The sequence below is a fragment of the Danio rerio genome, chromosome 20, assembly GCF_052040795.2.
Source record: "Danio rerio strain M-AB ecotype USA chromosome 20, GRCz13ab, whole genome shotgun sequence".
Taxonomy (NCBI): Eukaryota; Metazoa; Chordata; class Actinopteri; order Cypriniformes; family Danionidae; genus Danio; species Danio rerio.
The window spans coordinates 44,655,788-44,682,706 of NC_141040.1; the positions used below are offsets into that span (position 1 = coordinate 44,655,788).

The 26,919-nt window shown below is 35.8% G+C and overlaps 1 protein-coding gene and 2 long non-coding RNA genes across 3 annotated transcripts in view; 2 read left to right on the forward strand and 1 right to left on the reverse strand.

Annotated features, from left to right (window-relative positions):
* Positions 1 to 26,919, forward strand: part of LOC147839429 (uncharacterized) — a 382,751-nt gene that overhangs the window by 65,896 nt on the left and 289,936 nt on the right. The window lies entirely within an intron of this gene.
* The window catches only part of pkib (protein kinase (cAMP-dependent, catalytic) inhibitor beta), a 63,471-nt gene that overhangs the window by 31,621 nt on the left and 4,931 nt on the right, over positions 1 to 26,919 (reverse strand).
* LOC147839430 (uncharacterized) lies at positions 298 to 3,989 on the forward strand. Its single transcript, XR_015518833.1, has 3 exons — positions 298 to 522; positions 1,506 to 2,687; positions 2,885 to 3,989. It is a non-coding gene; the product is annotated as an uncharacterized LOC147839430 (long non-coding RNA).

Here is a 26,919-nt window from a genome sequence, read left to right on the forward strand (position 1 = left end):
GTCAATAATACACACAAATATTAAAATCTTTGTTATCACAGCACCCAGGATGTGGTTTGTGGTTGTCCTGTACTACTGATCACAGCTCTGAGCACAGCCATCACTCACACACACCATACAACAGATAATAGAACATTGATTAGGGCATCTGTGTCAAGCCCAGATAAATCCAAACAACCTCAGAAGCACTGATCCTCAAAAAAGCAGCCTGACCTCTGAATGAGCTTTACTGCGGGACTGTCATGACTGTGCGTTTCCGTTCTCAGGAGGCTTACATTGACACAGATAAGTGGATGAGCAGTGAATAGTAGATCTGCAGCACAATGGCCGCTACAGAGGCCTCACTATCCTATTTCCAGCCCTATGATAAATGCCACATTTGCTGCATCACACACTGCTGCTCTCCACTAGAGCCACAGGGGATGATGGTATATGGGCGTTTCATGTCTGCATGGCAGTGAATGTTTATCTTTTCAGTACCATGGAAAAGAAACAGGCTTTCAAGCACCAAAAATGACACAGGTGAGTGGGCTCGACAAACCACCTGCAGAAAACACGCACTTTCATATCTGTCATCAATTTGCACATGTTATGTTCCAAATTTAAAAAAAATGGGATGTCATGTGATGTCCATTGTAATGGATGCAGGATCTGAAGGGGTTAAAACAGCAGTTTAGAATGAAAACGATCCACACTGACATCTCATCTAGCATTTACTTTACGCTACTGTTTGCTCCTGTTTTAGAATATTGCCTGCATGACTTCTCTTAATAAAACTGCATGTGGATCCTCAACTCTGCTGTCCAACATCGCTTCTATTACATGTATGTTATTAATGTGTAGGCTTAAAATAGCTTATATGGCCAGTCTTGTGTTCATATTAATGATTCATTATGTATGTAGATTGTTTATTTAAGTAAAATTTCATTCCACTGTATGTCCACACATTTAGTAAAATGACACTAAAGCTTCACTCCACAAAGTTCGCCATTCAGACAGTTCAAAGTATTTTTTTCTTGGCCATAGCATCTACTCATTTGAATTGCAAAAACTCGTTAGCCATTTATTCCCACTGTTTTGTTAAACAAATCTTTTACAAAATCATGTTGTGACTAAAAAGTCTCTGAACTTTATCCCAGACACCTATATTTTTACAGTATTTTACATTTTACAAAAGAATAACTGGCTAAGCATCTAAGATTACACATGGTTATAAATATTATGACAATCCTAAAAAGTGAATATCACTATGTGCGCTAAACATTAAGGAAAAATATTGGTAATTAAAGGAAATACTTCTTTAATATCAACTCAGTAACTTAGAAAGATTTTGATGGATTTGACACTGAAGACATGAAGAAAATTCAGCTTTACAACCATGGAAGTAAAGGGTGTTTTCATACTAGAACTACCAAGGCAGTCATTTTGACCCATGTAGCTACAGTAGTACCCTGACTTTTCTTAATTGTGTATATATTAATTCTTTAATTTTCTTTTCGGCTTAGTCCCTTTTTTAAACCGGGGTCGCCACAGTGGAATGGACTGTGGGGGAAACCGGAGCACCTGGAGGAAACCCACGCAAATGCAGAGAGAACATGCAAACTTCAAAGAGAAACGCCAACTGACCCAGCAGAGGCTCGAACCAACAACCTTCTCGCTGTGAGGTGACAGCACTACCTACTACGCCACTGCGTCACCTGTATATATTTAATTCTACATTTTTATACAGTACAGTACAGTACAGGTACAGTACCCACATTTGGGGATGGTCTAGTAACTAATTATAGGCAACATTTCAAAATTATAGGCAATATTACAAAAAAAAATCACAATTTTTAGGCAATGACTTCATAAAACATGACAGGAATTTAAAGCTTAATTCTAAAATCTCAACTGAAGCTTCCAATATAACGTGAAAACATATGTACTGTATAAATTACGTATAAATATACATCTTAAAAGAACAGTCAGAATGACAGATATGGCCATTCTAGTACACTGTAAAACCCCAAAAGTTAAGGTAACTCAAACCATTTGAGGAAACCGATTGCAATAAACCATTTAAGTTAAAAAAATAAATAAATCCTATTGCGTACTGTGAACTTAATCTATTTGAGTAAACAAAGCAATTTGAGCAGTAAAACTCAATAAATGAAGAGAACTCAAACCAACCGAGTACTGTAAAACCCATTAAGTTAAGGTAACTCAAACCATTTGAGGAGTCCAATTGCTACAAACCATTTGAGCTAAAAAAAAAAAAAAAGTTATCTATGAGTACTGTGAACCTACTCCATTTAAGTTGAAGTAATGAGGTATTTAATTAACTTAATACCTTAAGCACTGAGTTCAAAACTCTTTTCAAATGAGTAGAATTCTCTTTCAGTCAATTTTGAGTTAACTACACTCATTTAGTTTGATAAAGTTGACTGTTGGGTTTTAGTGTAGTTATAGGATTCTGGTTTTCCAGTGTTAAATACAAAACTGAAAAAATGCTGGCTTCCAGGCAACTATTTTATGCTGTCCCAACACAAATCAATTAAATATCTTGATTGTTTTTACAAATTTAAGTGGATTGCACATAAAACAATTAAGTTTTCTCACCAAAACACTTAACAATTGTGTTGTTTTAACTTATTTTAAATAAGTAGTTTGAACTAGCAGCAAAAATCCCTTCTTGAGTGTACACTGTACACTGAAAAAAGTGTTGCATGCAAAACTGTTGCAAACAATTTATTTGCGTTGAATTTAAACAAACAAATTAAATTCAATAATGTTCAACTTAATTTGTTTTTTTAAATTCAACACAATTAAATTGTTTCCAACCACTTAACGAAAAAAAAAATTAAGTAAATCCAAGGAATCATCTTTGAATCATTTTTTTCAGTGTAAAACAAATGCTGGGTTCCACACAATATCTTTATGTTGTCCCAACACAAATCGATTAAGCTAACTAAACTGTTTTACAAACTTAAGTGGATTGAACATAAAATAACTAGGTTTTAATTCAAATCTCAGGAATTCTGTTGATTCAGCTTATTTTAAATAAGTAGTTTGAACAAGCAACAAAAATCATTTTGTGAGTGTATAGTCTATATGTGTTTTTTGCTTGTTTTGCTTAGTTTTTTAGGTTCCGGTAAATCTTCAGAAATTACTCATACCTTTTCTAAAGCCTTAAGTCATACCACCCACCTCTAATCTTCTCATTGCTGTATGCTGCAATGTGACTGTAACATTAATGATCTACGGGACTGGCTCCTTGATTCGTGAGGAGGTGTAGGTCAAGACCTCATAAGTTTGTGGGCGGTATACATAATGGATCCAGCTCCACTGCACCTTCACTTGTCATTCCCATAACTGTCACACAGCTGTGAAAATATCAACACTGTCTGCCAATAACAGGCATCTTTCAAAGGTGAATAATCTAATTCCTGTTTTCTGAAAATGTTGTCAAAATACTGTCTCTGAGGATTTTCTAAATAAATCATAAAGCACAGAAATTATTGTTTCATCGATTGTTCTTAGGTCATGTTTGATTGATTCTAAGTGAACAAAGCGAGCGCCGTGATCGTAGTGTTTTGACATTGTTCTGTTGATCAATTTCAGTAACAGATATGATAAAGCTTTTGACAGCTATTCCCTGCACTGAATCTACAGCTAGTCTTTCCCAGGTCAAAAGACATGCGCTCTGTTCCAAAATCTGAGAGCTGCCATGTTTTCTACAGCTAAATAATCCTCTACCTTTTCAAGCAGTACCTTTTATGTGATGGATGCTGACAATGGAATTGAGGATCCAAATGCAGGTTTATTCAAGAGAGTTCATACAAACAGTGGTCAGAGCAGGAGCAAATGGGTGCATGCAGGGAAATCCAGAGCATTGTCATAAACAGGCGAATCGTCAGTTTCGGCGACAAGCAATGTAAACAAACAGACAAAGCAAGGGTCAAACATGGCAGGACTAGGCAAGGCAAGGACAACGCATTGTAAGGCTCAATAAAACAAATAAACAAGACTCAGCGCTGATGTGTGTGTCCATATAATCAGTTAATACCGATCCTCCGGCTGTTTGTGTGTGCGTTTAATCAAAGTGAAACAGGAACCGGTGTGTATGAAGTGCATGTCGAGATTTGTAGTTCGTTAAGTGACAAAATTGTAGTCCAGGTGAAGGTGCGTGTTTACTAATGATCTACAGTCACTAAATTGCTGGTGATCATAACAGTATCATAATATGGTGCATTTGTTGAGATTATATAGGAAACATAAAAAACATTTACAACCCTGCCTGAGAATGTTGCCTAAGCGAGATGTTTGGTTTGCAATAAAGAAATCAAATTACACATATGACATACAAGTTCATATATGGATTTCACATATATAAAATGTGTCAGAAATGCAGCAAATATTACAAAAAAATGGCCATTTACATATATATTTTTACAACCACTGGAATTAATATGTACAAACAGAATATATATATATATATATATATATATATATATATATATATATATATATATATATATATATATATATATATATATATATATATATATATATATATATATACATATATATATATATATATATATATATATATATATATATATATATATATATATAGTAGGTTCATTTACAGTTGAAGTCAAAATTATTTGATATATAATATTTTTTCTTCTGAAGAAAGCCTTATTTTCTTTATTTCGGCTAGAATAAAAGCAGTTTTGATTTTTTACGAAAATATTTAAAGTTTTAGTTTTATTTTTTTTGTTTTGTTTTATTTTGAGTTTTGGTTTTTTGATTGTCTACAGAACAAACTACTGTTATTAGCAATAGCTTTAATAGCGATGTTTCCATCCACCTATTTTTATGTACATTCAAATGCGCATAAAAAAACGGCTGATAAAAACGCAAGAGGCGCAAGCACTTTGAAGAAAATGACTACGATAAACTTTTTATTCGATAAGAAAATATGAGCATAACCTACGATTTAAACACTTTTACCGAACAAATTCCAGTATGCACATTAAAAAAGTCATGTGATTTTGTTTTAAGATAATATGTGGTAAAAATGTGTGTGTAAATGAACAAACCAGCAGGCTGAGCATGTTGTAAAACATCTGATATGTTGTTCTGGTCACTCTAAAATGAATTAAGCATTTCAGTATTAGTGTTATTATTTCATTAATTACCTCCAGAACTGTCAGGAGCATCTGTGCTCGATGTCTCACACCTTCAAACACCACCACATGTTCATTGCGTGTTGGCATTGTCTTCTGAGGTGTATTGACTCATTAGATGGAAACGTTGCTTCATTCACACATCTTTAATGTGAAAATCCAGTTTTGCGCATAAAGTTAATTCACATTTTTAGATGGAAACATAGCTTGTGACTTGCCTAATTAACCTAATTTGGATAATTAACCTAGATAAGCCCTCAAATATCAATTTAAGCAGTATAGAAGTGTCTTGAAAAATATCTAGCAAAATATTATTTACTGTCATCATGGCAGAGAAAAAATAAATCAGTTATTAGAAATGAGTTATTAAAACTATTATGTTTAGAAATGTGTTAAAAAATGTTCTTTCCGCTAAACAGAAATAAAAGAAAAAATATACAGGGAGGCTAATAATTCAGGAGGGCTAATAATTCTGACTATGTCTGTTTGTTCATTATTGTCATATATATTACATATACTGTATATGTGAAATGCAAATATGACCTTGGTCCATGTATCATCCATTCCGTTCATTCGATTATTTGATTTATTCTGGAAAACGAAACACCAGAAAAACAGTCAATATTTTGTTTTACTGTTTATTCTGTTGGCACAAAAAAGCTTATCTGTTATCCTGTTTAAAACTCAAAACGGAGAATTAAAACAAACACAAAACTAAAACAAAACAATGAGTCACCGTCTCGTGCACGCCCACATGTTGAAATCTCGCTTTTATTTTTGGTGTTCGTTTTTTGATCAAACGAATAAACAAGTAAATGCATATTTTTTACTTGTTATTTTGTTTTTGTTTTGTGTTTGTTTTAATTCTCCGTTTTGAGTTAAAACAGGACAACAGATGAGCTTTTTTCCGCCTACAGAATAAAACAGTAAAACGAAATATTGACTGTTTTTCTGGTGTTTCGTTTTCCAGAATAAATAAAATAATCAAATGAACGGATGATACACGGACCGACCTTGTATGTCATGCATGTATTATGCATTAACTATTGTCATCAGATTTCTATATGGGTTGTCATATAGATGTGATACCTTAAAATATTGTCTAGGTAGGCAGCATACTGAGCTTTCAAACAGAAAATTCTTGAAGCTTCCTCTGGAGTGAATTTTCCATCTGTAGACATACCAGGGCAGAGGCAATAACAGAAAAAAATAATGATTCACGTTGTAAAATGACTGCTGGTTGTCGTGGCTAATTAAAATGTAAAATTTTACACTGAATATTTTGAATATGCTTAATGCCTAAGGTACAAAACACTAATTAAATCATAATATGCAGCGGCATGACAAATTTAAAGGGCAGTTTCTTTTCTCACTTTTCACAGATTTATAGGCCCGTTTGACACCAGTTGCTTAATTAAGTTATCTAGACAGTTGTTTTGCCGTATTTAGCTGTGAGGAAGGTCTAGTTTCTTGAAAACTACATCAAAAAATATCATTGGACAACAACAGTACATGTTTTTTAAACATGTTAAAGCGTTAGCACTTTTGTTGACAGGATTTTGGGTGGAAAATATCTTCACATATCATTCATAAACACCAAACACAGTAATTTTATAAAGTTTCAAGCCTCACTGTTGACTAGCAGTAGATCGCAGGTTTTTTTTCAATTGATTTGTAGGCCACTGTAAATATTTTCATTCAATTGCGGCTGTTTGGCTTGCCTTATTTACAGTTACTGAATTTGTAACTGCTTAAAATAATTATAGGCATTTATTTGAGAGCCTTTCTTATGATTCAGGCTGATTAACCAACCACCGGTCTGCCAACCAAGTTGAGGAAGAGTTGGGAAAAATGAATACAGACATGACATTGTACTTGTAATGTGAAGTGGATGCTGACAACAGGGAGTTCGGATTCAAACGCAGGTTTCTTAATAAGAATAGTCAGGCAAGCAACAGTCAACACAGGGGCAAACATGTTCCAGAGTCGTGGTCAGATATCAGGCGAGTGGTCAGAAGGCATGAAGCAGACAACGTAAAACAAATAAAACAAAGCAAGGTTCAAACACGAAAGACAAGGCAAGGAAAATGCGTTGTAATGTTCACAATCCGTTTAACAAGACTTAACACTGATGTATGTGTGTGTGTGTATGTGCGCTGTATAAATAGTTCATGTAATCAGTCTTTGACAATCCTCCGGCTATGTGTTTGCAATCAGTCTGTATCAGAAACCGATGTGAGTGTGTGTGATGCATGACTGAAACTTGTAGTGCATGTACTGGCAGATTTGTAGTGCTTATAGCGATCCACATGTATGCCAGTGATCTGCAAGCATACACCGGTGGGGATTGCGACAGTATTGTTGTGTGTTTCAAGATCTTCTATCCTAATTTACATATGGTAACATTTAGAAAACAAAGGATTTCTGTCCTGACACTCACTAAAATAAGTTAATTATCATTTAAACTTTAAAATAAGTTCACAGAAAAAATATATTTAATGCAAAATTGGACTCAAAAATTCCAATAACCCTGACTTAATTCTCTTAAAAATTTTAAATGGCTTCTCAGGGCATTAACAGAAATAAAACAGTCGAAATGTATTGTTTATTAGCATTTCTCTTTGTTTCAATGAACTCAGTGGAGCATAAAATTCTCTAGTACCAGTCTTTGACATAATACTTCCAACTTCTCACAGCAATTTGTAAATTTTCATAACTTTTAGATTTAGTGGCTAATTCGTATTAATTTGATCTTATTCACACATTTTAGTATGATTTCCTCAAGATTACAGTTAGTTTTGGAGGTACACCTCCTCTATTTTATGTTTTCATACAAATGAAATCATACAAATTTGTACAAATTAGCCACTTTCTGACAATGGGTAAAATAATTATGTTTTAATATGAAAATGGATATAATATATTTTTATTTTAAATATAGCCACTGGTTTTGCTAGCAATGGATATTTCCATATTGGTTTTCTGATCTGAGTGTCTTTCCCATGTCCGACATTAAACTTTGAGCTATATAGCATAATAACATTATATCATTAAAAGACTCTTATTTTATCCCTTTTACAAGATGCAAAATAAGTCTTTGGAGTGTCCAAGATGTCTCTGTAAAGTTTTAGCTTAAAATACCCACCAGATTATTTATTATACAATGCAAAATAAGCCCATTTTAGGGTCTGAGGACAGTGTAGCTGTTTTTGTAGCCTGTGCCTTTAAATGCAAATGAGCTGGTCTTCCCCACCCACCGTTCCCATGTGCGTTACTGTTTTTGCATTACATAAGATAAACAGCCGTCAGTGACTGAGACAGACGAAGCTGAGATCCAGTTTATTAGTCAAAAATATCAAGTAACTTTATTTAATGAATCTTTGGTGGAGTTTATTCAAGCCTTTCTGATACGATGAGACAAACAAATATTAGTCAGAAATTTAAAAAAAGAGACTTGCTGTGTGTATATATCACCCAATATGACTGTGGACACACTAAAACTACACACAGTTCTATTCACACAGCTTCCAAAGGTTGATTTTGCATCATAGGTGCCCTTTAAGGGAATAAATAGCCTAAATGAATTTCACTGTTCTTGCTTCATTTCATTTATGTATGGTTGTCAGTCAATTCATTTTTAAACATTCTTTGAAGAGACTTCTGTCATTTAATTGAAATAAAATTGCAATGTTAATGTCAAATACTCTTGCAAACCAACTAAATGTCATGGCCAGCTAAACTAGTTAAGACTGGTTTGGGTTTGCAATTTCATCAGGGTTACTCAAGGAAGATTTAATGCCATTGATGCTTGAAGGAACTGCCACCAGACTACAACTATCATAGAGCTCCAGCTGCGTCAGATGATATGGCTCTGAGCATCCCCTTGTCACATTCTTTTCATCCGACTGCCTTTATTCCACCTCAGACCTTTGAAAAAATAATGTTTTGACTGCAGCATCTTTCAACCTCACATCATGCATGAAAATTCCCTTACATTCTAACTGCTTTATTAATATCTGAATAGTCTAAATGAGATATGATATAATCAATTCCACTGGACACTCGATTCAAATAATCCGACACCTTCGTGAACACATCTGTGCATTGTAAACAAAGCCAATTAGCACCAGATAACAGCGACGTCTCCAGCCATAGCCTTAGTTATCGAAGCTGTTTACAGCATCACATCACATGTTGTGTGCAGCCAAAAATAACACAAGCCAAGTCACATCCAATCATCTACAGGGGATCAGATACATACTTAGCAGAAGCAAATGGAAGATGAACTGTAGGTTATCCGGACAACAACGGTTTTAATCTCGGCCTATTTATAGCAGATGCTAGCCGCTTGAGGGCAAAGCCCATACGTGTGGGCTTGAAGAACAAAGCACAGATTACATGTGATTCATCTTCTCACGTTTGAAAGGCAGACCTCAGTTCCCTGCGTAGTGTATCCCTGGGGAATGATTTTCCCATTGGCTATCTGCCTCCCTAAACAAAAACTGCGCTCAGTGACAACATCGATGTGCTCCGGACGCTGCTGAAATACCATAGAAGGGAAAAGTGGCATCGAAAAATTCTGACATTATCCCAAACTATATTTGGACTGATTATATGGAACATTGAGCATTCCAGTATATCACACCATATTATTTCTAGTGTTGAACAGAACCGAGTGATACATCTTTACAATCAAATAGATCAGAAATGCTGAGGTTTTTTGTAAACGTATTTGAATGAAGACTGATTGGAGTGTTGATTGGTGAAACTGATGGCAAGGCAAGAATTACTAGTGCTGTTGGCCAAGCAGATTTATTTTCTTTCGCCATTTTGGTTCTCTTCCACTGTCACATCTGGCTTGATCTGCTCTTTACTGAATCACATCCTTCAACTCAAGTCCCTTTAAGGCAAGTCATTTCACTCGGCAGCAATCTTAAAACGCCTCACAGGCATGTAAGTGCAGCCTCTATCTCTTTAAATTGGGAAATATCAAATTGTCCAAATCTGTGTGACAAGCATGTAATTAAATTTCATGTTTGGAATCACCAATGGCATTTAACAACAACAACAAAAAAATTTGTTTTTCAAGTTGCACATGAAGGTAAAAAGATCACAACACTGTTTCTGGAGAACGGGATCAGACGTCATCCTATCAATCAAACTATTTTAACTACCCTAAAGGCTGATTTATACTTCTGTGTCAGTAGATCGTCGTGACCCTCGGTGTCTGCTTTGTGCATAGTCGTGCATTTATACTTTTTCAATTCAATTCACCTTTATTTGTATAGCGCTTTTACAATGTAGATTGTGTTAAAGCAGCTTTACATACTTCTGCAAGCTGTTTATGTTGCTCTGCAATAACACTTCCGAAAATGCTAGCTAGCAGTGAGGTTTTTATGTTCCTCTGTGTCGAGTTTCTTTGTGGGTATTATGTTTTTTCTGAATGCTACCTTTAATGTACAAGTAACTAAAACTCGCTTATTCAGAGGCGGAAACTAGCGGACGTGAGTTGCGTGTGGCATTCACTCCTGCCCACAATTATTACTTTCAATTGATCGTGTTTGTCTTTTTTCCCTTTTCAGTTTTCTATTGGTTGATTTGGTGGCGTCATACCTTTAAAACCGACGGAAGCAGACTTCTCGCCATCCCTCATTCCTCCACGCCACTACAGTTTTTGACGGCTTTATTGTTGTGTTCTCCTTTATGCTTTCCTTTTGACATTTGCTTGGAGTGGGAAGTTCCAACCTGCTTTAGGTTTGTTTGGTTGTTGTTTACTATGTTGTTGGGCCCCGCATCTCTTGTCATTTTGGATTGTTTTGCTGGTTATGTTAATAATTAATTTAGCTGGAGCACTTTGGCCATTGTTTATTTATGTTACGTTGTCTTTGGTTCAAGAGTCATATTTAAATTAGGGACCGTAATAATGTGCAACAACTTTAATCATAAGGTAAACACAAAACAAAAGCTTCCGTCTGGAGCTTTTTCATGGAACGCGACAGACACTCGCTCCATCGGGCTCGCGGCTCGCAGCCCCGCCCATATTCTTCACAGCTACCAAGTCGTCTAATCACAGAGCTTGTGCTTTGCATCATTGCGATGTGTAATTAATTTTTTTTTGAGAGGAGCATGTCAGCTACAGTATCAGCCATGGCGAGGGCTATGCAACCATGCGAAGGCTCCGCCGGACCATACGGGTATGTTTGACGCAGAAGTATAAATCAGCCTTAAGATTCCATAAGTTACATTTTACACAGTTTCATCCTCTAATGAAAGCAACATCTGATTGAGCTGGTCTCTTGGGTTACTTTCCAACTTATTCCTAAGGCAATCCATACCAAAATAACAGCAACATATTTGTTTACAAGTGGTTGCTGTCATGTGATTTCCTTTTGCGGAAATTATTTTAAAATAATGAGGTCTGACAGAACATACTGTATTTCATTTTGTTTCATACAGATTACAAAACCAAAAACATTTAGAACAAGTTTGGTTGGCTCGTTCATGAGTACAGATTTCAACCTTTATGTAGATATATTTCTCATGCCTGTGAGGCAAGTATTTGCTAAGATTTCAGTGCATTTGCCGACCCTGGAGGGTTTATAACAATGAAGCTGAGAAAAAAACTGAGAATTGTCAGTCTATAGTGATTGATGATTGGCTATGTCACCAGGAGGCGGAGCTTCTTTCATTTAGACAAGTGGTGCTCAACCATGATCCTGGAGATAGACCTTCCTGCACAGTTCAGCTCCAACCTTGATCAAACACACCTGAACCAATTAATTAGGACCTGAACAGCACGTGATAATTACAGGCAGGTGTGCTTGATATGGGTTGCAACTGAAATCTGCAGGGAGGTCAATCTCCAGGAACAGGGTTGGTCACGCCTGATTTAGACTGTGTCCTATATAGTTTAGTAAAGCTACTATACTATACCCCTATCAGACACACCTGAAACCAGGTAATCAAGCTCTTACTAGGCTTGGTAGAAATGTCCCGGCAAATGTGTTGAGGCAAGTTGGAACTAAACTCACTGTAGAAATAAAGGTGACTTCACTATTGATAATGCTTAATGAATTCATACTGCCCCATACTACAAAAAAATCAAAGTCTAATTGATAATTAAAGTAATTAATTTGATACATACAATTTTCAATAGGCACATCATAAAATGCACCAAAAAAAGCATCATACGACCAGCTTGTAACAAAACTTTAAATGAGACCTTAAGCCACTTCATAGGTGCAGACTGATTTGTTTTATCAAAAGGATTTGACATTTATCCTAAGATAAGAGGCTCTCCTCTGTTGACACATGAAATACATACTTATACTATCCATATACAATGAAGAATAAAATGAAAGAGCTATTCTATACTGTAATGTCAAGGTGTCATGCAAAGCAAAGTACAGTCTTTACACAACCAGAATTATATAGTCTATAAACAGCATCAAATTTACTTTAGAACCAACTATCATACCATTGCAGAGCTTGTGCAAACATATTCAGATCACTGTGATCATCAGATGCTTTCTCTACTTTTTCCTGTGGCTGACATCTTGTGTTTTATTTAATACTGAGAGAAAATCTGGGAGACAATGTTGGGGTGTTTTTTATTAGTAATATATTACTGCAAAGGTGATTCAAGTTTATTTTTACCTCAAATCAAAGAATAAAAATGAAATTTGCAGTGAGTCCATCAGCGCACTGACTCATGTTCAATCTCTTGTACAGTACATTATGTGTGCATGAGTGTGAACAGCAATAAGCTGCAGGCACTGATAATAAGCTGCAGTGCTGATAATAACGTGGTTATGAATTCATTGTGGCTAGTTTTTTTAAATAGCAGGTTATAATCGCACCAAACTTATTATAAGGTAAGTGAATTATAACAGCGCAAACTTTTCTGTAATCGTAGTAGTGCTGTGTGTTATTTGTTTAACCCAGTTTAACCCTTTAAGGTGACATGCTGACTGCCTGATGCGTGATGCGAGAGGCTAGCAAACATGACATAGCATTCAGTTAAGATAAACACAGTTTCTATATAACTAATATATACTTTATAGATAAAGATCTATGGCTCTGCATACAATGACTTTATCTTGCTGGAGTTATCTATAGTCGTTTCGCTTTACTTCAGGATGCATTAATGCCGCTCTGTATAGGGCTATTAGAGACATTCATAAATATTCCTAGCCAATCTAATAAATGTTGGAGACATACTTTTTACATAAATGCACAAAATTGCACTTCAGCAGCGTTTATTTAAGAGCGCACAAGAAAATCTAAAAAGGTTTTGGGCACGAACAGAGGAAAATCGGCCACAAGCATAGAGATTTGCATGCTCGCATTACATAAACGCGATCTCGACTTGTAATACTGCGCTCACGACGTTTGTTATTGAAATAACGCCTTAGGTAGTTGGTAGATCTGTATAAAAATCAGCTAGAAAAAATCCTAGAGGTAACACTGTAATTATAACTGAACATTGCAGATCCTGAGATGTGACTATTGCGGATGTGCACACTGCGATACCAATGCTGAAACGATATATTGTGCAGCCCTAACAAGCATTCATATTTTCTTCACAGAATTGGTCAAATCTAGTAGTACAAAACAGTGCAACACTATAAAGTATAAGAGCAAAGTCTCACAGGGATATTTTATCGTAAACATTTTTCCTTTCTTTTTGTAGAGCAATTTTCACATATCTCAGGGGTTCACTAATGTCTCTTTGAACTGGTTTGAACCCGCCATATTGCTGACTCCAACATGTGCATTGTTTTCCACATGCAGTAACAAATCCACAAGACAGCTATGGCAATAAAGTAAATGGACTTTCTTTCCCTTTTTTTTTCTTCCTCAGAGCATCTAAGCAAATCTGCACCGGAGAAAAAGCTGCCTTCAACAAAATTAAATCAATTACAGTAATTTATCTAAAGCGCTATACATAGTACAAATCAATACACTTAAATGCTCTTAAGCATTAAATAAGTCTATGCTAGGTTTTTTAAAATGTATTTGTATTAGTATTTGTCAGTGGGATATTTGCTGTTGGGATATTTGCTGTTGCTTGGCACAGATTTTGTTGCTGCCACCTCTATACAGTTAAGATTTATGACAAGCTGTTTAAAAAATGGCAGGAAAGGAGAGGGGGGCAAAGTAAGACTGATCAATAGCAATGCAGCCGTAAGGAATTGGCGCCATAGAAATTTGACCTTCAATCTTAAGCCCTAAAAGTGCACCAGATAAGGGTTAGGGCTAAATACACACATTTGCTATAACTGATGACTGATTATGAACAGGTATATGGGAGATGGCTCAAAAACTGACACTCTCTTAAAGATTTGTTTATTATTTTTTATAAAGAACTTTCATGACATGCATGGAAACTTTTCAGTTCACAAAAAAAGTATATCATATTGACCTTATTCTAAAATGCGGAAGTGCGCCTGTTTTCGCGATTGTCTAAGAACTTCTGTTTCAGTTGCCTATGGGAGAAATGACAAGGAATAATAAACGGCAAAAAACGGTCAAACTACTTGCTCTACAAACAAATGTTTGCATGATTATACAGACCAAGTAGAATAATATAACAAGGAAATATCAGTTTGCAACATCAAACAGCGAATTGAGCAGTTTTTAATGTCTAAAAATGAATGGAAGTGAATGAGACCGGAAGCCTCGTGCCAAAAAGATTCAAATCGCACCGCCCGCTTGTCTGCGGAGAATAAGGTCAATTGAAAAAGCTCTTACAGATGAAGTGAGAATTATTAGCCCGCTTTTAAATTTTTTTTTCTTTTTTTAAAATATTTTCCAAGTGATGTTTAACAGAGCAAGGAAGTTTTCACAGTATGTCTGATGATATTGTTTTCTTCTGAAGAAAGTCTTATTTGTTTTATTTCGGCTAGAATAAAAGCAATTTTTAATTAAAAAAAAAACATTTTAAGATAAAAAATATTAGCCCCTTTAAGCTATATTTTTCCAATAGTCTACAGAACAAACCTTCGTTATACAATAACTTGCCTAATTACCCTGACCAGACTAGTTAACCTAATTAACCTAGTTCAGCCTTTAAATGTCACTTTAAGCTGTATAGAAGTGTCTTGAAAAATATCTAGTCAAATATTATTTACTGTCATCATGGCAAAGATAAACTAAATCAGTTATTAGAATTAAGTAATTAAAACTATTATGTTAAGAAATGTGCTGAAAAAATCATTTCTTATTTAAACAGAAATTGGGGGAAATAAACAAGGGGGCTAATAAATCAAGGGGTTAATAAGACTTAAACTGTATGTCATTAAAATATTCTTGACACTTGAATCTTTAAAGAACAATTCATGGAAGGATTCTGAAAATGTGTTATTATATATTATATATGGCATTGGTTACATTGGGTTTTGTTTTAAACATATGTTTTTACTGAAATTCATGGTTCCATGAAGAACATTTAATATTTATGAAACAGTTTTAATAAACATTAGTTTCTTCAAATTATTAAAACATTTTTCACATTAAGTAAAATGCGTTCTTTGAAGAATTTTTTCACTAAACGTTTCTTTGGGGAACCAAAAATTGTTCTTCTAAGGAATCAGAGCATAAAACTCCCTTTTGGAAACCTTATTTGTAAGAGCGTCAGTGTTGGGCAGTACTAAGTTAACTACGTTTCTCAGTAGTGTGGCGGTAACGTCGCTACTTTCTAAATCAAACAGCTTTTCAGCAGTGAAGCTATTTTATAAGTCAAGTAGCGCTGTAGCGCCAACACAAGCTACATTTACTGATCGCTGATCAATAAGTGGCACCGACATGCACAAAGCTGTGAGGCCGCTGTCTAGCCGATGATATATATATATATATATAACTGAACTATTATGCACCATATGTTTCATTGACAGTTTTATTGATCACAAAAATACGATTGACTTGGATTAAATTGCTTCGATTTAAAAATTTTAATTGTAAAAATAACTTAGAAAGCTACTTTTACCGTGTAGCTTTTAGCTTAGCTTGCTACATTTCCCAGGGTGTAGCTTTTAGTGTAGTTAAGCTACATTTAAAGTAAAGTAGCTAATAGCTTAGCTTACTACATTTTTCAAGTAGCTTGCCCAACACTGAACCGTATAGACCGTATAGGCACTTTTTAGTAAAACACCTCAAACAAGTCCAACTTTTAGTCCAACTCAAACAACACTACCTGACAAAAGTCTTGTCGCCTATCCAGGTTTTAGGAACAACAAATAATAACTTGACTTGTAGTTGATCATTTGGTATCAGAAGTGGCTTATTTGCAGCCAGATTAATACAGGAACTAAGAAAAGAGATCATATCTCCCCTGTCCTCGCCTCATTTCACTGGCTTCCAAAATTCAGAGTTGATTTTAAAATCCTTCTTTTCACATTTAAAGCATTGCACAATTCTGCCCCAGTCTATGTCAGTATTATTAGGCTACATACAGCTTGTAGACCATTTAAGGTCCCATGATCAGTTTCTTTTGTCTGTCCTTCGGTCTTGCTGCAAATCAAAAGGTGATCGAGCATTCAGTGTTGCGGCTCCAAGGCTCTAGAACAGTCTCCCTTTAAACATCAGGATTTCTCCATCCTTGGATGCTTTTAAATCTAAAGACTTTTTTTTACTCCCTTGCCTTTATGTGACGCATACATGTTATTTTCTATCTGTATTTTAGTATTACATATATGTTTTCTTTTCTTACATTTTTAATACAAGTTTTATTTTATTTTCTTAAATATTTTATTTCATTGTAAAGTACTTTGGATCAACTACGGTTGTGTAAAAGTGTGCTCTATAAATAAAGTTTGCCTTGCCTATATGAAAGGCAAAGGCCTCTAGATTACACTTATTTTATCAAAACAAAATATAATCATGCCTTGATTTTTAACTATTTAATTAGGGCAGTCAGGTCTGACTTTGCTAAGACAAATGTCTTGTCACTTAACAAAAATAATGTACAGTATAAAATAAAGTGATGGTGCAGTGAAAAACAATCAATACTGTGTATGACTCCCATTAGCTTGGAGGACTGCATCCATACATCTCTGCAATGACTCAAATAACTTTAAATAAAAGTCATCTGGAAAGCGGAGAAGGAGTGCTATCCTGCTGAAGAATTTGCCCTCTCATTGTGGTTTTTTAATGTAATGGACAGCACAAATGTCAGATACCTCAGGCTGTTGATGTTGTCATTCACTCTGCAGATCTCACACCGAATGTAACCCCAAACCATGATTTTTCCTTCACCAAATTTGGCTGATTTCTGCAAGAATCTTGGGTTCATGCGGGTTCCGAAAGGTCTTCTGTAGTTTTTGTGATGATTAAGATGCAGTTCAACAGATGATTTCCCTAAAAAACCTTCTGCCACTTTTCTAAATGATCAACTAAAAATCAAGTTGTTTATAATAAATAAAAAATATAAAATCCATATGTAAATATGCGTTAACTGGTGAATAATGACTTTTTTCTATTTTTTGTGAAAATGCACATCTCTTGATCATTCTGCATTTTTATGGTCCTAAAATTCACATAAAAATATTGGATTGAACAGTCTGTTGCAAAGGTAGAGCTTGTAAAACTTAAAAACTTGCAAAATAAATGTTTATTTTAATTTTTTATATCTTGTTGTAATCAAATCAATCAGTCCAAAATTACTTCTCAAAACTGACATTTCAGGGAGATTATGATTTTCTTTCCATAAAATTCCATAAAAAAAGTAAATACTACATGTTATCACAAGTACGTATATGTATATGTATTGTATTGTATATGTATATGTATTGTATGTGTACAACACAGTTAAAGTCAGCTACTGTACTCTAAATTGGGCAGTTATGTTTAAAATTTAGAAATGAATCTGTCATCCCTTTTCTCAGGTAATCCGTTTGCCCAGTAGAATCATTATAGCAATGCTAGTTTATTTATTACTATATCTATTATATTAGTAACATTTACCAATTTGTAAATCTCTCACTGCATGTCCAAACACAAAAAGAAAAATGCAAGACAAGCCTTTAAATACAGCTTCAATATATTTTACAGGACCTCTGTGTATAAATACATTCTAGGCTTATGACACAACATAGTGTGCCATGCATGAAGACACCGTGCTTTCATAAATAATTCACATCTGCCAGGGTTCCAGTGTACGATCGATAAGAGCTCTTTCTGAATGTAACCCCTTATTCTCCCGTCACAGACAATTTATCCAGTGCAGAAAAGTAAGACCTGTACAGCTTCGCAACACGCAGCAGTCTGTTTTATTTACTTGACATATTGTATGTACAGCTCTGAGCGGACAATAAAATAAGCTGCTGTCTTGGTGCAAGACATTTTGACAGTTGGCAGGTGAAGATCAAACTCAAAGCCAGGATACCTTGGTCCCTAGATTGCCGCGGTGTATTTTTAGGACAGATATGATGGCACACAAATCCGCCGATTTAAGATAACAGATAACAGTGAGACCTCTCTTTATAGCCCTCTGGCCTCCGGTGCCAGACTTCACACTAGCTCTGCCATATAGCAGAGCCCAGGATTAGGCTTTATCGCTAGAACACTGTGTGGTCTTTAACTCTTCACTGAAGGTGGAACAACACACACCGTACCCCATATGGTGCAAAGCATAAAGCTGTTAGCTGTTCATGCCTCGCCAAACTACCAATGATCCATCAGTGCCACCTATGCAGAGTACCAAGGGTAATACAATCGCCATGCAATAAGTAAATTCTTTATTTTATTAACAGAAGCACACATAAAACAATGTTCTTTAGTGGCATATTGATTGTGTTAGCTGAACAATTCATCCGTGCATGTCAATAAGAAAAAGAAAATTGTTTGCCCTTGTAATCTAAAATTAAAAACTGAAAATGTACTTTCTGTTTGTTTTCGGTAAAATTCTCAGATTACGTCTGTCTGAGGTATAGGGTGTGGCTAACATACTAACCACGCCCCTCCAACTGTCTGTTTTGACAGCGCTTATGACAACAAACAGAAATGGTGAGTCTGTCCTGTCCTGAAACCCAATTCCCAAACTTTCTGAATGAAATGCCTACTTTACAACATACTAGTGATGAGAAGTTCGGATCATTTTACTGAGTCGGATCTTTGAGTCTCATTCATCGAGATGAACGAATCTTTGTTCGAGTCATTTTGTTCAATTGGTTTAATTTGCCAAAATATTATTAAAATGTTCCGAATTGCTTCCAAACACATCTACAACTAGCCCAAAAGGTTGATCACATGACAAATAAGTTATAAATAGAATACTATAAGAAGGAGAAAATAATAATTCAATGTTTACCTGCTCTTTTGTCTATGAAGGTATTGTTGTCTCTTTGCTCAGCTCACCTCTTTATGTCTTCAAATGTCAGTGATTTGTTCACGTTACACTGACAGTCACATATAATCTTAACCAATGTACACAATCTGAGTCTATAGGAGCCGTGATAATTAGTTTGTAATTAGATCACATGACAGAATGAATCAAACCCTAGGACTCAAGAGATGGTTGGTTCAATTCTTTTTCCGGCTCTAAAAGCATATGATTGGCCCGAGAGGAACGAATGACCCAGAACCGATAGAGGACTCAAGAGATGAACGGTTCAATTCTTTTTCCGGCTCTAAACGCATATGATTGGCCCGTGATGAATGAATGACTCAGACCCGATGACTCGAGAGGTGAACGGATCAATTCTTTTTCCGGCTCTAAACGCAAATGATTGGCCCAAGAGGAACGAATGACCCAGAACCGATAGAGGACTCGAGAGGTGAACGGATCAATTCTTTTTCGGCTCTAAACGCATATGATTGGCTTCTGTCTTTCCGCGATGAACGGCTCAAAAGACTTGAAATGAATGATATCACCTGCACAAATGTGCGCACACGCGGATGAACGAATCACTCCCTGAGAGGACTCGTAGTTCCCGAGTCAAATTGAAGATTTGTTCAAAATGAACAAATCGTTTATGAACGACCCATCACTACTACATACAATCAGCTCACAGTAGAAAAAATAAGTCATGTACACTGTTTTCTCAATTAATATTCAGTTTCTGTAGGGACTGTGTCACAATATGAAAAAAAAATTGGTCGCAGCTTCCGGTTCATGTAGACTTTAATGGCTCTATCATACACCTGGCGCAATGCGGCGCAAAGCACGACGCAATTGTTGTTTGCAAGTTTCAGCTCGGTCCAAGACTTGTTTTGACATTTTGCAATTCGCTGTTTAAATAGCAAATACATTTGCGCTCATATGTGCCCCAATAGGCGTTCTGGTCTAAAAAAGGAGGCATGTTAAGGCGCATTGCTGGCCCGTTGCTATTTTGATGAACTATAATAGTCTGTAAAATAGACCAACTTAGAAGAGGTCTAAAGTCCAGTGCAGAGAGTGTTAATATCTGGGGTCGCCACAGCAGAATGAACGGCCAAATTATCCAGCATATGCTTTACGCAGCGAATGCCCTTCCAGCTGCAACCCATCACTGGGAAACATCCATACACACTCATTTACACACATACACCCCGCGTTTTAAACAGTCGTGCGCATCACATCAGCTGTAAGCACAAGTTAACATCCTCTCATTCGGTATTCACCTGCTTTCTTTTGCTTCACCTGTTTTCTTTTGCGAGCACAATTATTTTTGTTAGTCATGCTGTTTCTCGATTATAATACCGCATTTGCACCCACATTGGGTCATCCTTATAGTCGAACCCTGCTTTTCAGAAAAACACAATTTAAAAATTATTTTCAACCAGCCAAAGTGGCTAGTGGGAGCGGCTGTCTAACCCACCAAAGCTAAAATCTACCTGCATTTAGCAGGTTGGCGGGTGTTAATGTCAAGTCCTGATTATAACAATAAGCAATGTTGTTTTTATAAGGAACTGGTAAGTGAAAGATCATATTAAAAATGGTTCTTTTATTACTGCACAAATTTCCCTTTATCAAAAACAATTATTTTAAGACCTGTACTGTGTATAATATTTTAAAAAGTTCTACATTTGAAAATAATTTTGATAGCAATATACTGCAATATTTAGTAATGCCTTTCAATAGCTATTTTGACATTAATCCCACAGGAACTTACTTAGAATGGGGATTTTCTGTAATAATGCATGTGTCTCTCTTTCCTTCTTTTGTTAAGTATAATTTGGTTCTAATTGCTCCCTTTGCAAGTAAATGTACTTGTAAAATTCAGTTAAAGTAAATTACACAAAGGGATAAAGCAGCAAGACTGCCAAATCAATGCAAAGTTTTGTTTAATGTGATTTGAATTGACAGTATGTGAAGTAAATATACCCTTTATGCATCCAAAATCATGTCCATTTCACCACTTTAAGATCTACTGTGAAATTCATGTGCATTGTTTTGCAATATAACTAGAAGACTCCAACCAAACAATTTTGAATACAATACAGTAGGTCAGACAAACAGAATCCAATCAGAGGACACTGGAATCATGACAGAGATGGTCTGTAATACAACAAACATTTATAAATAGTTTGGGCTAAATTTTGCAGCTGAACATTGCTTTACAAAGCCCTTGATGGTTGAATATTAGCAAGTGGGGGAGTTTCTTTTGTCTCTTCAGGTGTGAAATCATGCCCATTATCACTCATGCATCCAGCTATGCTGACCCAAAACAGACTTTACAAAATGTAATTCATTGTAATGTTTACTTTGAATGAGAGAACAGATTAATTTTCGCCACAGCCATATCACCCTGCAGCCCAAGACCGGTTACTCACTGAAGCTAAGCAGGGCTGAGTCTGGTCAGTACCTGCATGGGAGACCACTAGGGAACACTAGGTTGCTGTTGGAAGTGGTGTTAGTGAGGCCAGCAGGGGGCACTCAACCTGTGGTCTGTGTGAGTCCTAATGTAATAGTGAGTCCCCAGTAAAAGTGAAGGGGACACTACACTGTCGGTGGGCGCCGTCTTTCGGATGAGACGTTAAACCGAGGTCCTGACTCTCTGTGGTCATTAAAAATCCCATGGCACTTCTCGTGAAAGAGCAGGGGTGTAACCCCGGTGTCCTGGCCAAAGTCCCTCTATCGATCACTGTCTCTACACTACACCAATAGCTGGTGTGTGGTGAGCGCACTGGCGCCGTTGTCCTGTGGCTGCCGTCGCATCATCCAAGTGGATGCTGCACACTGGTGGTGGTGTGGAGAGACCCCCCCTGATGATTGTAAAGCGCTTTGGGTGTATGGCCATACACAATAAATGCGCTATATAAATACACACATTACATTACATAATTTGAAGTAAATATTCTAGCCTAAAAGACTGGTTAAAAGTCTTATTCAGGCCCATTGAGTGTGGTTTTTGGACCTTATTTCAACATTTTTTTCTCCAGAAGCTACCCACCACGCATATATTTTTTTTTGCCACAAAAACGCAAGCATGTACATCAATATTTCTCACATACTATTGTAGCACAGTTTGTGCAGAATACGAAAAAATACATGTTAGCCAATTCTATGTAATAAGTAGCTGAAATAAGCACAAATGTCAGGGCATGACATAACATCTTACGCATCCCAAAATCACCTCAGAACCCAGAGGGTTAAAAGTGGTTTAAATCTTGAATATATTAGTTACGGAACTGGTCAGTAACTGTAATGTAAATTGGGTAAAAATGAGTTACAGTCAAATAATAACTTTCCATTATTTCCTTGTGTACCACACTGCTCTATTGTTTGTTTACATGAGGATATTTATGTAACGCATGAACCAGTTGGTGGAATGAATGGAGAGTTGAGCTCTCTTGGGATCTCGCCAGTGAAACACTAGAACAGAAGCTGTCATGCCTTTCACTAGAGCCTTGATGATGCTCTGAGGGAGGCTGAAACTGAATGAATATAAGCTGTTAAAAGAGAAAAGACGAAGAGACAGAAAGAGGCTGAGCTTCTTCAAGGACAAAGTTTGATCTGTTGCATATTGGCGGCTTAAATCAGTTAATCTTTTCAAAAGCCTGCATCCAAAAAAGCATATGAAAGAATTCGGGTTTAATAAGCACAATGACTCCTAATGCTTGAAGTAATGATGTTTCAATATACAGTACTCATCTTATGATTCTGTAATATGTGTCAATTACAAAAAAAAAAAAAAATCCTCAAATTCTTGAGGAAACTGGAAATAAAAGATGAATGTAAAGGTGAAGTGTGATTTCTACTGAGTAAAAAATGCATCTGAACTGAAATACTGGAAATAACAGATAAATGTAAAGGTCAAGCGTAATTTCTTCAGTGTTAATGATGCATCTAAACTTAAATACTATGCACTAATTTTAGTTTGACCCTTAAAAAATGTAAAAGCATACTTCTCAATTGTTAAAAAAGTATGTTCTATATGTAAACTAAATAGTCACTAGTAAAATTATGCCTCATGTATGTATATATATATTTAATTTATAACAGTAATTTTATTGGGCACAATGGCCTTCACAGAAAGAAGGTTGATGTGTTCATGTGGGTTTTCTCTGCGTGCGCCGGTTTCCCTTATAGTCCAAAAACATGTACTATAAGTGAATTGGATGAACCTTATTGGCCATTGTGTACAAGACTGTCTTTGAATGTAAGTGTATGGGTGTTTCCCAGTACTGGCTTGTGGCAGGAAGGGGATCCGCTACTTAAAACATATGCTGGAATAGTTGGCGGTTCATTCTGCTGTGGAAACCCCTGATAAATAAGAGGACTAAGCCAAAGGAAAATGAATAAATGAGTGATTTATTAAACTATGCTTGAACTATGCTGTTATAGGACAATTTTGAGATTTGCCTCAAAATTGTAAAAATTATATGAACACAGCAGTATTTATAACAAGAGATCCATTGAAGACAAAGAAATGTGTAAACATTTGCTGCATTTTAAATGATGACATAAAATTATGTCATGTGTGACAGTGGAAAATGCAACGTCATATCAACAACCCATATACTATAAATGGGACATATATTTATATATATACAGGGGGTACAGAAAGTATTCAGACCACCTTACATTTTTCAGTCTGTTGTATTGCAGCCATTTTCTAAAATCATTTAAGTTCATTAATTTTTTTCCTCGTTAATGTACACACAGCACCCCATATTGACAGATAAACACAGACATTTTTGCAGATTTAATAAAAAAGAAAAGCTAAAATATCACATGGTTTTAAGTATTTAGACCAGGCATGTCCAAACTGGGTCCTGGAGGACCGGTGTGCAACATTTAGTTCCAACCCCAATCAGACACACTTGAGCTAGGTAATTAAGCTCTTACTAGGCTTTCTAAAAACATCCATGCAGGTGTGTTGAGGCAAGTTGGAGCTAAAATCTGCAGGACACCGGCCCTCCAGGACTGAGTTTAGGCACCCTTGAATCAGACAATTTGCTGTGAAACTTATATTCAGTATTTAACTCAGGTCCATTTCTTCTGATCATCCTTAAGATGATCCTACACATTCATTTGAGTCTAGCTGTGCTTGAATATAACGATTGGTCTTGATTAGAAAAGCCACACACCTGTCTATACAAGACCTTACAGCTCACAATGCATGTCAGAGTAAATGAAAATCATGAGGTCAAAGGAATTGCCTGATGAGTTCAGAGACAGATTTGCATCAAGGCACATATCTGGCCATGGGGATAAAATATTCTGCTGCACCTAAGATTCCTTAGAGCACAGTGGCTTTCATAATTCTTACATGGAATAGTTCTAGGCGGTATGTGTGAAGAAAACCAGGAACTGCTCATCACTTGTCCAATACAATCCTAACAGTGAAGCATGGTGGTGGCAGCATCATGCTATGGGGTGTTTTTCAGCTGCAGGGGCAGGATGACTGGCTGCATCGAGGGAAAGATGAATGCGGCAAAGGGATATCCTGAACGAAAACCTTCTTTCGAGTGCTCAGATTTGGCCGAAGGTTTGCTTTCCAACAAGACAATGATCCTAAGCACACAGTTAAATTGTCGAAGGAGTGGCTTCACAACAACTCCGTGACTGTTCTTGAATGGCCCAGCCAGAGCCCTGATCTAAACCCGATTGAGCATCTGTGGAGACATTTAAAAATGGCTGTATACCAATCATCCAACATGACAGAACTGGAGAGGATCTGCAAGGATGAATGGCAGAGGATCCCTAAATCCAGGTGTAAAAAAAACTGTTGCATCTCTCCCAAAAAGACTCATGGCTGTATTAGATTAAAATGCTTCTACTAAATACTAAGCAAAGGGTCTGAATGCTTGTGATATTTCAGTGTTTCTTTTTTTAAATAAATCAGCAAACATGTCAACAATTCTGTGTTTTCCTGTCAATATGGGGTGCAGTGTTTACATTAATGAGGGAAAAATAACTCTAAATGATTTTAGCAAATGGCTGGAATATAACTGGCTGGAATATAAGTGTGAAATATGTGAGGGGGTCTGAATACTTTCCCACTGTATAACCTTTGCCATTTTTGTGATGTCTGTTCTTTTGCAATTTACAGTCAATCTATCAACAAATTAATGAATCAGTATGAAACAATCAAGAAACTTTATGTGATATTATCATTCAAAATGAAATGCACTAAAAATATTGAGCTGCCTTTTAATGCTATAACCACATGGTTCAGTTTCCTTACTGATTAAAACTCACATCGATATGATTCATATAGTAGAACACATCTCTGCCCTCTAATTAACCTGTGTCTGCATTATGATTTTCTAACACCAGCATTTTTCTAAAACAACGACTTTAAATATTAAAAATGCCTGAAGAAGTAAAACAAGAAGTCTGGGCATCAAATCTGCTTTTCTTGTCTAATTGCAGCTCGTCTGACATATGTGTGAAAGTGGATGAGCAAGTGAGAATGTGCAGCACCAGCGGTAATGGAGAAAATAAACTGTGCCAAACGATACTGTCTAATCCCATGAGCACAATTAACTTCACGAGCAAAGCAGACGTGGCTGCAAAGTTTCTGTTATCATCAACAAGGCCAATTAAAAATAGATTCTCCATGGGCGGCACCCAGCAGGAGATGCTCTAATGTACCATGGCACAACATATACACACACCTTTGTGAACGAAACGCCACTGGGTTTGATGGATGCAAAAGGTTGGCTTCTAGCCGAAATAAAGCAAATAAGAATTTCTCCAGAAGAAAAAATATTATCAGGCATACTGAGAAAATTTCCTCACTCTGTTAAACATTATTAGATTAATATTTTTAAAAGAAAAAAAATTAAAAGGGGGGCAAATAATTCTGACTTCAACTGTATTGTTTGAGCATCGATATCGCAAAGCATGTATCTGCAATGATCACATCACAGGATTACATTATTTATTAAGGATTGTAATATATTATTAAATAAATATCATTCTTTTTTTCATTGTTTATACAATGATGATCATGTTTTTTTACATTTGATTGTTTATTTGCATGCTTGAATGCTGTTAGACTCCCCAGAAAACCATAAAACACTGTTTTATTTATTTACTTTGGTTGTAATTTATTATAATTTATGCAGACACAATGCATAGAAATAGACTTGATCGTCCCAATCAATCTAGATAAATGAAATCTTTCCAAATAGAGCTATTTAAATCATTTGGTTATTATATTCAAATTGCTATATATATATATATATATATATATATATATATATATATATATATATATATATATATATATATATATATATATATATATATATATATATATATATATATATATATATATATATATATCGTGGCTAAACAAATCATCACAATGTC